This window comes from Nerophis lumbriciformis, linkage group LG06 (assembly GCF_033978685.3).
Source record: "Nerophis lumbriciformis linkage group LG06, RoL_Nlum_v2.1, whole genome shotgun sequence".
NCBI classification, from domain to species: domain Eukaryota; kingdom Metazoa; phylum Chordata; class Actinopteri; order Syngnathiformes; family Syngnathidae; genus Nerophis; species Nerophis lumbriciformis.
This window is the reverse complement of record NC_084553.2, coordinates 8622759-8640152: the sequence shown is the minus strand read 5'-3', so window position 1 is coordinate 8640152 and position 17394 is coordinate 8622759. Positions and strand designations below refer to the sequence as shown.

The following is a 17394-nucleotide window of genomic DNA, read 5'->3' as shown; positions in this document are numbered from 1 at the left end:
GATCTTTGACAAATGCTTTTGTAGAAGATCCCTTAAAACGGCAGAGCGCTACTTTCTAATAGAGGATCTTTGACCTGTGCTTTTGCAGCAGGTCCTTAAAAACAGCAGAGAGCTACTTTCTAGTAGAGGATCTTTGACTAATGCTTTTACAGAAGATCCCTTAAAACGGGAGAGCACTACTTTCTAATAGAGGATCTTTGACCTGTGCTTTAGCAGCATGTCCTTAAAAACAGCAGAGCGCTACTTGCTAATAGAGGATCTTTGACAAATGCTTTTGTAGAAGATCCCTTAAAACAGCAGAGAGCTACTTTCTAGTAGAGGATCTTTGACTAATGCTTTTACAGAAGATCCCTTAAAACGGGAGAGTGCTACTTTCTAATAGAGGATCTTTGACCAACGCTTTTGCAGCATGTCCTTAAAAACAGCAGAGCGCTACTTTCTAATAGAGAATCTTTGACCGGTGCTTTTGCAGCAGGTCCATAAAAACAGCTGATAGCTACTTTCTAATAGAGGATCTTTGACCTGTGCTTTTGCAGCAGGTCCTTAAAAACAGCAGAGCGCTACTTTCTAATAAAGGATCTTTGACCTGTGCTTTTGCAGCAGGTCCTTAAAAACAGCAGATAGCTACTTTCTAATAGAGGATCTTTGACCTGTGCTTTTGCAGTAGGTCCTTAAAAACAGCAGATGGCTACTTTCTAATAGAGGATCTTTGACCTGTGCTTTTTCAGCAGGTCCTTAAAAACAGCAGAGCACTACTTTCTAATAGAGGATCTTTGACCTGTGCTTTAGCAGCATGTCCTTAAAAACAGCAGAGCGCTACTTGCTAATAGAGGATCTTTGACAAATGCTTTTGTAGAAGATCCCTTAAAACGGCAGAGCGCTACTTTCTAATAGAGGATCTTTGACCTGTGCTTTTGCAGCAGGTCCTTAAAAACAGCAGAGAGCTACTTTCTAGTAGAGGATCTTTGACTAATGCTTTTACAGAAGATCCCTTAAAACGGGAGAGTGCTACTTTCTAATAGAGGATCTTTGACCAACGCTTTTGCAGCATGTCCTTTAAAACAGCAGAGCGCTACTTTCTAATAGAGGATCTTTGACCAATGCTTTTGCAGCAGGTCCTTAAAAACAGCAGAGAGCTACTTTCTAATAGAGGATCTTTGACTAATGCTTTTAAAGAAGATCCCTTAAAACGACAGAGCGCTACTTTCTAGTAGAGGATCTTTGACCAATGCTTTTGTAGAATGTGCTTTAAAACAGCACAGCGCTACTTTCTAATGGAGGATCTTTGATTAGCTCTGCAATTGTAGATAGTAAGAAACAGCAGAGCTCTTCTGTATTATTGAGGATCTTTGGCTAACATTTTTGCGGAAGGTCCTTTAAAAACAGCAGAGCGCTCCTGTCATATATTCAAGATCTTTGACTAATGCTGTTGCAGTAGATCCATAAACAAACAAAAAAGCAGAAGGCTCGTGCCATTCAGAGGATCTTTGACTAACATTTTACAGTAGTTTTTTAAAAAACAGCAGAGCGCTCCTGTCATATATAGAGGATCTTTGACCAAAGTTTTTTTTTTTGTGGTAGGTCCTTCAAACAGCAAAGTGGAAGCATGTTTGTCCAAAGAGAGAATAAAAAAGAGTGATGTTGCAGAATAGAATAATTAGACTCTATTCAGGGGATTTTTTTGTGTGTTTTGTGACGTCACATCTTCTCAAAATAAACATTCTTTGTTTGCTTTATTGATGAAGACCAAATCTATATTTGACCAATCAGCTTGATTGGAACGCTTGTGCTCTTTTTGGAAAACAACCACTTCCTGTCGTCACTTTTGTCACGCCAAGAGTTCGTCTTTTAGATAAAAGATCTTTGTTTTGTTTTTATGCAGCGCCTGATCGACTTTTCTGTAAAGGAGGAAATATTTTGTGTGATGTCGTCCATCTTGGCGTGCAGCTTTTGTCCAACCATCTTAACTAATGTTCTCTTTGGCTGTGGGGATTAACAACAGCTCACTCTCCTGTCTCGTAGACAATCTCTGACCAATGTTTTAACTGTGGCCCATTAAAAACAGTCTTATAGACAATCTTTGACCTATATTTTAACTGTGGCCCATTAAAAACAGTCTTATAGACAATCTTTGAACAGTATTTTTGCTGTGGGTGCTTCAAAACAGTCGACTTCCTTTTCTTATAGACAATCTTTGACCAAAATTTTAACTGTGGCCCATTAAAAACAGGTTTATAGACAATCTTTGACCGATATTTTTGCTGTGGGTGCTTAAAAACAGTCGACGTCCCTGTCTTATAGACAATCTTTGACCGATATTTTTGCTGTGGGTGCTTAAAAACAGTCGACGTCCCTGTCTTATAGACAATCTTTGACCAATATTTCTGCTGGGGGTGCTTAAAAACAACAGAGTGCTCCTGTTGGATAGACAATCTTTGAACAGTATTTTTGCTGTGGGTGCGTAAAAACAGTCGACGTCCCTGTCTTATAGACAATCTTTGACCGATATTTCTGCTGTGGGTTCTTAAAAACAACAGAGTGCTCCTGTCGGATAGACAGTCTTTGACCAGTATTTTTGCTGTGGGTGCGTAAAAACAACAGAGTGCTCCTGTCGGATAGACAATCTTTGACCAGTATTTTTGCTGTGGGTGCGTAAAAACAGTCGACGTCCCTGTCTTATAGACAATCTTTAACCGATATTTTTGCTGTGGGTGCTTAAAAACAGTCGACGTCCCTGTCTTATAGACAATCTTTGACCGATATTTCTGCTGGGGGTGCTTAAAAACAACAGAGTGCTCCTGTTGGATAGACAATCTTTGAACAGTATTTTTGCTGTGGGTGCGTAAAAACAGTCGACGTCCCTGTCATATAGACAATCTTTGACCGATATTTTTGCTGTGGGTGCTTAAAAACAACAGAGTGCTCCTGTCGGATAGACAATCTTTGACCAGTATTTTTGCTGTGGGTGCGTAAAAACAGTCGACGTCCCTGTCTTATAGACAATCTTTGACCGATATTTTTGCTGTGGGTGCTTAAAAACAGTCGACGTCCCTATCTTATAGACAATCTTTGACCGATATTTCTGCTGGGGGTGCTTAAAAACAACAGAGTGCTCCTGTTGGATAGACAATCTTTGAACAGTATTTTTGCTGTGGGTGCGTAAAAACAGTCGACGTCCCTGTCATATAGACAATCTTTGACCGATATTTCTGCTGTGGGTTCTTAAAAACAACAGAGTGCTCCTGTCGGATAGACAGTCTTTGACCAGTATTTTTGCTGTGGGTGCGTAAAAACAGTCGACGTCCCTGTCATATAGACAATCTTTGACCGATATTTTTGCTGTGGGTGCTTGAAAACAGTCGACGTCCCTGTCTTATAGACAATCTTTGACCGATATTTCTGCTGTGGGTGCTTAAAAACAACAGAGTGCTCCTGTCGTATAGACAATCTTTGACCAGTATTTTTGCTGTGGGTGCTTAAAAACAGTCGACGTCTCTGTCTTATAGACAATCTTTGACCGATATTTCTGCTGTGGGTTCTTAAAAACAACAGAGTGCTCCTGTTCGGATAGACAATCTTTGACCAGTATTTTTGCTGTGGGTGCGTAAAAACAGTCGACGTCCCTGTCTTATAGACAATCTTTGACCGATATTTTTGCTGTGGGTGCTTAAAAACAGTCGACGTCCCTGTCTTATAGACAACCTTTGAACGATATTTTTGCTGTGGGTGCTTAAAAACAGTCGACGTCCCTGTCTTATAGACAATCTTTGACCAAAATTTTAACTGTGGCCCATTAAAAACAGGTTTATAGACAATCTTTGACCAATATTTTTGCTGTGGGTGCTTAAAAACAGTCGACGTCCCCGTCTTATAGACAATCTTTGACCGATATTTCTGCTGGGGGTGCTTAAAAACAACAGAGTGCTCCTGTTGGATAGACAATCTTTGACCAGTATTTTTGCTGTGGGTGCTTAAAAACAGTCGACGTCCCTGTCTTATAGACAAACTTTGACCGATATTTCTGCTGTGGGTTCTTAAAAACAACAGAGTGCTCCTGTCGGATAGACAATCTTTGACCAGTATTTTTGCTGTGGGTGCGTAAAAACAGTCGACGTCCCTGTCTTATAGACAATCTTTGACCGATATTTTTGCTGTGGGTGCTTAAAAACAGTCGACGTCCTTGTCTTATAGACAATCTTTGATCGATATGTCTGCTGCGGGTGCTTAAAAACAACAGAGTGCTCCTATTGGATAGACAATCTTTGACCAGTATTTTTGCTGTGGGTGCTTAAAAACAGTCGACGTCCCTGTCTTATAGACAATCTTTGACCGATATTTTTGTTTGGGTGCTTAAAAACAGTCGAAGTCCCTGTCTTATAGACAATCTTTGACCGATATGTCTGCTGTGGGTGCTTAAAAACAACAGAGTGCTCCTGTCATATAGACAATCTTTGACCAGTATTTTTGCTGTGGGTGCTTAAAAACAGTTGACGTCTCAGTCTTATAGACAATCTTTGACCGATATTTCTGCTGTGGGTGATTAAAAACATCAGAGTGCTCCTGTCTTATAGACAATCTTTGACCGATATTTCTGCTGTGGGTGATTAAAAACATCAAAGTGCTCCTGTCTTATAGACAATCTCTGACCAATATTATTGCTGTGGGGGGGTTAAAAACCACCCACGCTCCTGTCTTATAGACAATCTTTGACCAATATTTTTGCAGTGTTGGCTTAAAAACAGCAGATTGCTCCTTCCTTATAGACAATCTTTGACCAATATTTTTGCTGTGGGTGCTTGAAAACAGTCAACGTCCCTGCTTTATAGACAATCTTTGACCGATATTTCTACTGTGGGTGCTTAAAAACATCAGAGTGCTCCTGTCGTATAGACAATCTCTGACCAATATTATTGCTGTTGGGGGGTTAAAAACGGCCCACGCTCCTGTCTTATAGACAATCTTTGACCAATATTTTTGCAGTGGATTCTTAACAATAGCAGAGTGCTCCTGTCTTATAGGCAATCTGGCGCTTAACAACAGCAGAGCGCTGTTGTGTTATACAAAATCTTTGACTAATATTTTCAGAGGGTTCTTAGTAATAAAATAAAATTCTTGAGTAATATTTTTGCATTAGGTTCTAAACAATACCAGAGACCTCCTGTCTTGTAGACAATCTTTGGCCAATATTTTTGCAGTGGTTCTTTAAAAAGAGCAGAGCTTTGCTGTGTTATAGACAATCTTTGATTCTTATTTTGCAGTAGATTATTTAAGAAATAGCAGACTGCTCCTGTCTTATAGACAATCTTTGGCCAATATTCTTGCAGTGGTTGTTTAAAAAGAGCTGCTGTTTTATAGACAATCTATGTCTAATATTGTTGCAGTTGGCGCAAAAAGGCTGCAGATTTCTCCTGTCTTAAACTGTACCTGTCTTATAGACAATCTTTGACTCTTATTTTGCAGTAGATTTTTTTTTTAATCGCAGAGTGCTCCTGTCTTATAAACAATCTTTGACTAGTATTGTTACACTTGGCGCATAAAAACTGTCGATTTCCCCTATCTTAAACTGTACCTGTCTTATAGACAATCTTTGACTCTTATTTTGCAGTAGATTCTTTAAAAAAAAATAGCAGAGTGCTCTCATCTTATAGACAATCTTTGACTGTTATTTTGCAGTAGATTATTTTTTTTAAAATAGCAGAGTGCTTCTGTCTTATAGACAATCTTTGTCTAATATTTTTGCAGTAGGCGCAAAAAAACTGCAGATTTCTCCTGTCTTAAACTGTACCTGTCTTATAGACAATCTTTGACTCTTATTTTGCAGTATAATTTTTTTTAAATAGCAGAGTGCTCCTGTTTTCTAGACAATCTTTGACTAGTATTTTTGCAGTAGATTGTTTTTTTTTAAATAGCAGAGTGCTCCTGTCTTATAGACAATCTTTGTCTAATATTTTTGCAGTAGGAGCACAAAAACTGCAGATTTCTCCTGTCTTAAACTGTACCTGTCTTATAGACAATCTTTGAATCTTATTTTGCAGTAGATTCTTTTTAAAAAAATAGCAGAGTGCTCCCATCTTATAGACAATCTTTGACTCTTATTTTGTAGTAGATTATTTTTTTTTAAATAGCAGAGTGCTCCTGTCTTATAAACAATCTTTGTCTAATATTTTTGCAGTAGGCGCACAAAAACTGCAGATTTCTCCTGTCTTAAACTGTACCTGTCTTATAGACAATCTTTGACTCTTATTTTGCAGTAGATTATTTTTTTTTAAATAGCAGAGTGCTCCTGTCTTATAGACAATCTTTGTCTAATATTTTTGCAGTAGGCGCAAAAAAACTGCAGATTTCTCCTGTCTTAAACTGTACCTGTCTTATAGACAATCTTTGACTCCTATTTTGCAGTAGATTCTTAAAAAAAATAATAGCAGAGTGCTCCTGTCTTATAGACAATCTTTGACTAGTATTTTTGCACTTGTGCATAAAAACTGTCAATTTCTCCTGTCTTAAACTCTACCTGTTTTATACACAATCTTTGACTCTTATTTTGCAGTAGATTTTTTTTTTTTAAATCGCAGTGCTCCTGTCTTATAGACAATCTTTGACTAGTATTTTTGCACTTGGCGCATAAAAACTGTCGATTTCTCCTATCTTAAACTGTACCTGTCTTATAGACAATCTTTGACTCTTATTTTGCAGTAGATTCTTTAAAAAAAAATAGCAGAGTACTCCCATCTTATAGACAATCTTTGACTAATATTTTTGCAGTAGGTGCAAAAAAACTGCAGATTTCTCCTGTCTTAAACTGTACCTGTCTTATAGACAATCTTTGACTCTTATTTTGCAGTAGATTATTTTTTTTAAAATAGCAGAGTGCTCCTGTCTTATAGACAATCTTTGTCTAATATTTTTGCAGTAGGTGCAAAAAAACTGCAGATTTCTCCTGTCTTAAACTGTACCTGTCTTATAGACAATCTTTGACTCTTATTTTGCAGTAGATTCTTTAAAAAAAATAGCAGAGTGCTCCTGTCTTATAGACAATCTTTGACTAGTATTTTTGCACTTGTGCATAAAAACTGTCAATTTCTCCTGTCTTAAACTCTACCTGTTTTATACACAATCTTTGACTCTTATTTTGCAGTAGATTCTTTAAAAAGAAATAGCAGAGTACTCCCAACTTATAGACAATCTTTGACTATTATTTTGCAGTAGATTATTTTTTTTAAATAGCAGAGTGCTCCTGTCTTATAGACAATCTTTGTCTAATATTTTTGCAGTAGGCGCAAAAAAACTGCAGATTTCTCCTGTCTTAAACTGTACCTGTCTTATAGACAATCTTTGACTCTTATTTTGCAGTAGATTCTTTAAAAAAATCGCAGAGTGCTCCTATCTTATAGACAATCTTTGACTCTTATTTTGCAGTAGAGTATTTTTTTTAATAGCAGAGTGCTCCCATCTTATAGACAATCTTTGACTCTTATTTTGCAGTAGATTATTTTTTTTAATAGCAGAGTGCTCCTGTCTTATAGACAATCTTTGTCTAATATTTTTGCAGTAGGCGCAAAAAAACTGCAGATTTCTCCTGTCTTAAACTGTACCTGTCTTATAGACAATCTTTGACTCTTATTTTGCAGTAGATTATTTTTTTTTAAATAGCAGAGTGCTCCTGTCTTATAGACAATCTTTGTCTAATATTGTTGCAGTAGGCGCAAAAAAACAGCAGATTTCTCCTGTCTTAAACTGTACCTGTCTTATAGACAATCTTTGACTCTTATTTTGCAGTAGATTCTTTAAAAAAAATAGCAGAGTGCTCCTGTCTTATAGACAATCTTTGACTAGTATTTTTGCACTTGGCGCATAAAAACTGTCGATTTCCCCTATCTTAAACTGTACCTGTCTTATAGACAATCTTTGACTCTTATTTTGCAGTAGATTCTTAAAAAAAAAAAATAGCAGAGTGCTCCCATCTTATAGACAATCTTTGACTCTTATTTTGCAGTAGGCGCAAAAAAACTGCAGATTTCTCCTGTCTTAAACTGTATCTGTCTTATAGACAATCTTTGACTCTTATTTTGCAGTAGATTTTTTTTTAAATAACAGAGTGCTCCTGTCTTATAGACAATCTTTGTCTAATATTTTTGCAGTCGGCGCATAACAACTGTTGATTCCTCCTGTCTTAAACTCTACCTGTCTTATGACAATCTTTGACTCTTATTTTGCAGTGGATTTTTTTTTAAATAGCAGAGTGCTCCTGTCTTATAGACAATCTTTGACCAATATATTTGCTTTAGGTGCGTTACAACAGCAGACAGCTGCTGTTTTATAGATGATCTCTGCAGGTTTTACCTTTTGCTAAAAATAAATTTAAAAAAATAGTCGAAGTGTTCCCGTTTCATAGACAATCTTTGGCTAATATGTGCACGGCAGCAGAGCATATAGAGGATCTTTGACTGGCAGTAGTGAAAATGCCAAAAAGTGATACTAAGTGATAATTGTGAGGGATAAAACATGGGAAATGAAGATGATCGTGAAAGAGCTTTGACATGTCCACCATGTTTCGTTTTTTTGTCCACACACTCTTCCAAGTAATATTCATCCTGTCATTGAGCCTTTTTGTCCGCTTTTTTTGCGCAAAACTAAATCCATTTCCTGCTCAAAGTGTCTAATCACCTCTCCTCGACACACACACACACACACAGAGACACACACACACACACACACACACCAGGGGTCACATCAAACACTTTCCTATTGATTTCCTTTGTTAGTTCTCAGAGATGAGGCGTCGTTAATGGCCACCTTTCATTTCTATTTAGGCCTGTGAAATCGAAGCGGCCAACGCGTGTCGTCTGCACGCTGGCGGCTGGTGCGGGTGTTCGATTCCGGCCTTTGAGATGTAATGCGGGCGACGTCACGGGTGTTTTTAATCACCGCCGCATTGTCCCGGAAGAAGCCCCCACTAAATTCTGATATGTTCAAGGACAAAAACAAAGGTAACCACAAACAAATGCGAGAAATGCTGTAATTAACCTATCTGGCATTGGTCGCTGTGGCTGTAGGCGACCCACTATTGTGGTTTTTGAAAGATAAACTCTGCAAGGCGGCAGTAGCTGCATTGGAAGGGTGGGGATTGGTCCAGCTCTACATGCGCCGTAAACATGAATTTCCGCAAAGTAGGGATTTTTAATGATACATTTTTTATTACTAGAGCAAAGTTTTGTAATCAATCAGAATAATCGAGCAGCTAAAATGTGCCAAACATGGATAAGTGTGGAGCATACTTGCCAACCTTGAGACCTGTGGGGGGTGGGGGCGTGGGCGTGGTCAGGGGTGGGGCGGGGGGCGTGGTTGTGGGTGTGGTTAAGGTATATATATATATATATATATATATATATATAAGAAATACTTGACTTTCAGTGAATTCTAGCTATATATGTATATATATATATATATATATATATATATATATATATATATATATATATATATATATATATATATATATATATATATATATATATATATATATATATAAATAAAATAAATACTTGAATTTCAGTGTTCATTTACAAACTACAACTCACAAACACTTTAGAGTTAGGCTCCACCATCAGAATGTGTACTTAAACTTATAAAGATCACATGGATATTATTCAGTGAGTTGATTCACCAAAACTAACCTGTTATACAGGAGGAAAAAGCACACAGGACGTTTCAATTGTTCACAGACTGGTCGCGCTCATCAGAATGACAAGACACTTCCGGTCTGCAGGTGATAGCATTCAATTGGGAAGAAACACCCTACTGCCCTCTACTGACCAATGTGAATACTGATAAATGTGTAATGACAGCTCCAAAAACGAATTCAAACCACAAAATAAAATAAATAAATCAACACAAAAATGTGACACATTATGGGTGGGTCACATATGCATGTACAGTAGATGGCAGTATTGTCCTGTTTAAAGGTGTCACAACATTGCTGTTTACGGCAGACGAACTGCTTTACGGTAGACACTGTTGTTGTGTGTTGTCAACACGTCACTCAGGTCCGCCTGAATTTCGGGAGTTTTTCGGGAGAAAATTCGTCCCGGGAGGTTTTCGGGAGAGGCACTGAATTTCGGGAGTCTCCCGGAAAATCCGGGAGGGTTGGCAAATATGGTGTGGAGAGAGTGTTTTGCATTGTTCCCATCATGCATTGCAGGGGATTTAAATGGGGGTTATTTGGAATTATGCGTTGTGCTTGGACATTTTTTTTTTAATAACATTCTCAAAATTCAGTGAGCAGGTTGTGTTTATGTGTGACCATGTCTGTTGACTTTTTGTGTGAGTGTATTTGTACCACAAGTGGGAAAGGTTGTTTGGATTGGGTCGTGTATAAAAATGCTGTGCTGACATCAATCTAAATTACAATTCATGGTCATTAACCTAAAGGACTCACGTTGTCCACAATGTGGCAACAAATGCAGTAATTTTACCGTCAGATATTTAAAATGAAACAACAACCACATAGTCACCTTTGCACTCCTTTAAGTCAACATAGTAACGCTAGCTGAGGCTGAGCCAATCAGTGGCCACGATACTGAACACTGTGCACTGATTGGTTTGGTCTCCTCTGGTGTCCAGGACTATTGTTGTATTGATATGTTTAGTTCTTTTACCAATGTTCATGTTTAAAAATGCTTTATTTAGGCGAAAAATACAAAGAAAATGCTTTAAAACATGTTTTTTAACAAAAAATGATATTTTTTTAAATCAAGCGCATTGTGTAAAGAGATGCATGCATATTTAAAGAATAAGTGACAACGCCTATTAAATATATTATCTGTGACGATCTGTCACTTCATTTCTGTTTGTGCTTCCTTGTTTTGTGTTTATTTCCGATCAGAGCTCTTATTTTGTTTCCATTTCCTGCTTGTCCCGCTGAGCGCTCACCTGCTGTTGATTGGCAGCCGGTCCACACCTGCTGCCAATCAACATGTTTCTATTTATGCCTGTCTCGCGCGCTCCTCAGTGCTTGAGGATTGCTTTATTCTTTGTGAACTGTTACATGCAAGACTGCTTTCTCTCTGTTTATCATATTAAAATCCTCTTACCTGGTCCTCGTACTCCTGGTTCCTGCATCTTGGGGTCACTACAATTGCATCCATGCGAGTTCGCAACAATTATAAATATTATTATTATTTTATAATCATTATCATTATCATTATCATTATTATTATTATTATTATTATTATTATTATTATTATATTATTATATTTTTATTTATTTATGTTATTAATTATCATTATCATTATTATTGTTATTATATTATTATTAATAATATTATTACTATTTTTATTTTATTATTTATATTGTTATTATTATTATTAATTTTATTATTGTTATTAATATTTTGTTATCATTATTATTAATATTTTATTACCAATATTATCATTATTATTGTTATTATTAGTAATATTATTATTATTATTATTATTGTATTATCATTATAATTGTTCTCATTATTATAAATAATATTGTTATTAATATTATTATTATTATTGTATTATCATTATCATTGTTATTATTAGTATTATTATTATTATTAATGTATTATTATTATTATTATTATTATTTATGTTACTAATATTTTATCATCATTATCATTATTATTATTATTCTATTATTATTATTATTAATATTATTATTACTTTTTTATATTAGTGTCATTATTATTGTTATTATTGTTGTTTATAATAATATCATTATTATTAATATTAGTATTACTATTTTATTTTATTATCATGTATGTTGTTATTAATATTTTATTATCATTATTATTGTATTATTATTATTTTATTACCATTATTATCATTATTATGATTATTATTAATATTAATGTTATTATTAATATTATTATTATTAATGTTATTATTAATATTATTATTAATATTATTAATGATATTAATGTTATTATTATTTATTATAATTATTATTGTTATTATTAGTATAAATAATATTATTATTAATGTTGTATTATCATTATTATTGTTATTATTATTATTATTATTATTATTTTACTATCATTATTACCATTTTTATTGTTATTATTATTTTTTTTTCATTATTATTGTTATCATTATTATTAATATCATTATTATTATTTTATCATCATTATTATTGGTGTTATTATTTTTATTATTATTGTTATTATTTTATCATTATTATAATTATTAGTTTTAACATTTAAACTTTGTCTTGTTATGTCTCATCTTTTTTCAACTTGGGTTTTTTGTGTCTTGACCAATATATTTGTAGTAGGCGCCACAAAAAAACAACTAGTTTCGGGTCCCAAATAAACTTGGGACTCCCCTGCGCCACTTGGTGGTAACGTGCGTGTATTGCAGTTGTGTAAAATCAATCAAAAGAACAGGTTAGGACAAATGCAATCCTCGTAATGACTATTTGCTTTATTCCCGATGCCACTGAGAAGGTTTTTGTGCGTAGAAGACAGTCCACGCGGTGACAAAGGAGGCCCACCAGGGGGCAGCGCTGAGGCGGGAGGAACACAAAAGGACACACGCGGTGTTGGGAACATTGCATCTTTGGATTAGCGCTGGCCGTCATGTCACCGTGTGACCCGCGACCAGCGTCCTCCATTTTCTCTTTTTCTCAACTTTGATGAAGCGTCTCCTCTTTTGAGGGGAAAAGAGAAAATGATGTCTCATGTTGCTTTGCGATTCTCGCAAACTCAGCATTCGTCGTTTGTTGTTGTTGTTTTTTTATTAGCAAAGCTTTTTTGGACACTGAATCTATGTAACTACATTTTTTGCAATTACATTTTGTGAACTGAATTTTTTTTTTTTTACATCAATTTATGCTGACAATTTTATTTATGAGCAAAATATGTTCACATTTTTTTTTAAATAAAGCGTTTTAAAATTCAGCGTAAAAAAATATCAGTGCAAAAAAATTCAGTGCAAAAAAAATCAGTGCAGAAAAAAATCACTGTAAAAATTTTTTAGTGCAGGAACATTCAGTGTAAAAAAAATGCAGTTGAAAAAAAATTCAGTGTAAACAAATTCAGTGTGAAAAAAATCAGTGCAAAAACGATTCCTGATTTAGTTGGCAGTCAAGCAGAGAAATATACAAAATAAATCATAACTAAGATTCTCTATTTGACATGCAGTCTTCATTCATCTTCATGGAAAACATGAAGTGTGTATCGTAACGTGTGTAACATAACGTGTGTAACATAACGTGTGTAACATAATGTGTGTAACATAACCTGTGTAACATAAGGTGTGTATCATTATGTGTGTACCATAACGTGTGTAACATAACGTGTGTATCATAAAGTGTGTAACATAACGTGTGTACTATAAGTGTGTAACATTAAAAGTGTGTATCATAACGTGTGTAACATAACATGTGTATCATAACCTATGTAACATAACGTGTGTATCATTACGTGTGTATCATAACGTGTGTATCATTACGTGTGTACCATAACGTGTGTAACATAACGTGTGTAACATAACGTGTGTACCATAAGTGTGTAACATTAAAAGTGTGTATCATAGCGTGTGTATCATTACGTGTGTATCATAACGTGTCTAACATATTGTGTGTATCATAACACGTGTATCATTAGGATTTTAACATAACGGGTGTACCATAAAGTGTGTAGCATAAAAAGTGTGTATCATAAAGTGTGTGACATAACATGTGTATCATAACCTATGTAACATAACGTGTGTATCATTACGTGTGTATCATAACGTGTCTAACATATTGTGTGCATCATAACACGTGTATCATTAGGAGTTTAACATAACGGATGTACCATAAAGTGTGTAGCATAAAAAGTGTGTATCATAAAGTGTGTGACATAACATGTGTATCATAACCTGTGTAACATAACGTGTGTATCATTACGTGTGAATCATAATGTGTGTAACATGACGTGTGTATCATAAAGAGTTTAACATAACGTGTATCACAAAGTGTGCAACATAATATTAATATTAATAATAATAATGTTATTATTAATAACAATAATAACAATAACAATAAAAATGATGATAAAATAAAATATTAATTATAATAATAATAATAATATTAATAATAATAATATAATAACAATAATAATGATAATGATGATAAAATATTAATAACATAAATAAATAATAATACAATAATAATAATAATAATATAATAATAATTATAATTATAGTTATAATAGTAATGACACATGTGTATCATAACGTGTGTAACATAACGTGTGTAACATGAAGTGTGTGACATAAAGTGTGTAACATAACGTGTGTATCATAACGTGTGTAACATACAGTGTTTAACAAAGTGTGTAACAGGAAGTGTGACAAAGTGTGTAACATAACGTGTGTAACATGAAGTGCGTGACATAAAGTGTGTAACATAACATGTGTAACATGAAGTGTGTGACATAAAGTGTGTAACATAACGTGTGTATCATAACATGTGTAACATAACGTTTTTAACAAATTGTGTAACATGAAGTGTGTGACATAATGTGTGTAACATGAAGTGTGTGGCATAACGCATGTAACATAACGTGTATAACATGAAGTGTGTGACATAAAGTGTGTAACATAATGTGTGTATCATAACGTGTGTAACATACAGTGTTTAATAAAGTGTGTAACATGAAGTGTGTGACATAAACTGTGTAACATAACGTGTGTAAAATGAAGTGTGTGACATAAAGTGTGTAACATAATGTGTGTAACATGAAGTGTGTGACATAAAGTGTGTAACATAATGTGTGTATCATAACGTGTGTAACATGACGTGTTTAACAAAGTGTGTAACATGAAGTGTGTGACATAGTGTGTAACATAATGTGTTTAACAAAGTGTGTAGCATGAAGTGTGTGACATAAAGTGTGTAACATAACGTGTGTAAAATGAAGTGTGTGACATAAAGTGTGTAACATAATGTGTGTAACATGAAGTGTGTGACATAAAGTGTGTAACATAACGTGTGTATCATAACGTGTGTAACATGACGTGTTTAACAAAGTGTGTAACATGACGGGTGTGACATAAAGTGTGTAACATAACGTGTGTAAAATGAAGTGTTCAATAAAGTGTGTGACATAAAGTGTGTAACATAACGTGTGTAAAATGAAGTGTTCAATAAAGTGTGTAACATAACATGTGTAACATGAAGTGTGTAACATAACGTGTTTAACATAACGTGTGTAACATGACGTGTTTAACAAAGTGTGTAACATAACGTGTGTAACATGAAGTGTTTAACAAAGTGTGTAACATAACGTGTTTAACATAACATGTGTAACATAACCAGTGTAACATAAAGTGTGTAACATGAAGTGTGTGACATAAAGTGTGTAACATAACACGTGTAACATAATGTGTGTAACATAACATGTGTAACATGAAGTGTTCAATAAAGTGTGTAACATAAAATGTGTAACATGAAGTGTGTAACATAACAAGTGTAACATAACATGTGTAACATAACGTGTGTAACATGAAGTGTTTAACAAAGTGTGTAACATAACGTGTGTAACATAACGTGTGTAACTTAACGTGTGTAACATGAAGTGTTTAACAAAGTGTGTAACATAACGTGTGTAACATGAAGTGTTTAACAAAGTGTGTAACATAACGTGTGTAACATGAAGTGTTTAACAAAGTGTGTAGCATGAAATGTTCAATAAAGTGTGTAACATAACATGTGTAACATGAAGTGTGTAACATAACAAGTGTAACATAACGTGTGTAACATGAAGTGTTTAACAAAGTGTGTAACATAAGGCGTGTAACATAACGTGTGTAACATGAAGTGTTTAAAAAGTGTGTAACATAACGTGTGTAACATAACGTGTGTAACATGAAGTGTTTAACAAAGTGTGTAACATAACGTGTGTAACATAACGTGTGTAACATGAAGTGTTTAACAAAGTGTGTAACATAACGTGTGTAACATAACGTGTGTAACATGAAGTGTGTGACATAAAGTGTGTAACATAACGTGTGTAACATAAAATGTGTAACATGAAGTGTTTAACAAAGTGTCTAACATAATGTGTGTAACATAACGTGTGTAACATGAAGTGTGTGACATAACGTGTGTAACATAACGTGTGTAACATGAAGTGTTTAACAAAGTGTGTAACATAACGTGTGTAACATAACGTGTGTAACATGAAGTGTTTAACAAAGTGTGTAACATAACGTGTGTAACATAACGTGTGTAACATGAAGTGTGTGACATAAAGTGTGTAACATAACGTGTGTAACATAAAGTGTGTAACATGAAGTGTTTAACAAAGTGTCTAACATAACGTGTGTAACATAACGTGTGTAACATGAAGTGTGTAACATGAAGTGTGTAACAAGTAAATGTGTTAGCAATGATCAGATGAAAGATCATGGACAGTTTATGGTGAATAGCAAAGTAAAATAAATAAATAGTGCAGCTTCATCCACAGGAGGTCAAGGGTCACACAGCACCCCCCCCCCACCCCATCCCCCCCTCCTCCCCTCCCTCCCCCATCCAGGTGGTCCTACCTGTGTCGGGTGACAATCCTCAAGGTGCAAACTGTCAGTCTAATCAGTAACGTTTCCTCTCGTGGCGCCGTGCGTTTGTGACTACGTGGAGGATGCTGGCCAACGCTTTTGTAGGGATAGGCCCCTCCCCCTCTCCCTCCCCCTCCCCCCACCCCCGTCCCCCCACCCTCATCATCATCATCATCATCATCATCATCTTCATCATCATCATCACCCTCCTTCACTCGCTCCTCTTCTTCTGCCGATCACCAGGTAAAGACAGACACCGTCAAAGATCCTTTATGTGACAGGAGGACCGCGACAGTATGCTGTTTTGAGAATGAGGTGCAAAAATGCTAGTCAAAGATCCTCTATGTGACATGAGCGCGCTGCTGTTTTTAGTGATCTTCTGTGAAAACGCCAGTCAAAGATCCTCTATATGACACAAGTGTCGTCTGCTGTTTTTAGTAATCTGTTAAAAAAAAAAACATTAGTCAAAGATCCTCTACGACACAAGTGTGGTCTGCTGTTTGGGGGGATCTACTAAAAACTGCAAGTCAAAGATCTTCTCTATGAACGGAGTGCTGTATTGTTGTTGTTTTTATCTGTTGTAAACATGCTAGTCAAAGATCCTCTATATAACAGGAGAGCCCTGCTGTTTTTGATCATTTTCTCCTTTATGTGACTGGAGGACCACAATTCTGTTTTTATGGACTAACTGCAAAAACAGTAGTCAAAGATCCTCTATATGACAAGCGCCCTTTGCTGTTTTTAGAAATCTACTGTGAAAATGCTAGTCAAAGATCCTCTGAATACTACGAGTGTTGTCCTGTTTTTAGTCATCTTTTGCAGAGATCCT

General features: G+C 35.3%; 1 protein-coding gene across 1 annotated transcript in view; it reads right to left on the bottom strand.

Moving 5' to 3' along the window:
- pnoca (prepronociceptin a) overlaps positions 1-16618 on the bottom strand; it is a 60163-nt gene extending 43545 nt beyond the window's left edge. The window contains exon 1 of the mRNA XM_061963464.1: positions 16557-16618. The gene's annotated coding sequence lies outside the window, so the exon portion shown is untranslated. The remainder of the gene's footprint in view (positions 1-16556) is intronic.
- Between the last annotated feature and the right edge of the window lie 776 nt (positions 16619-17394).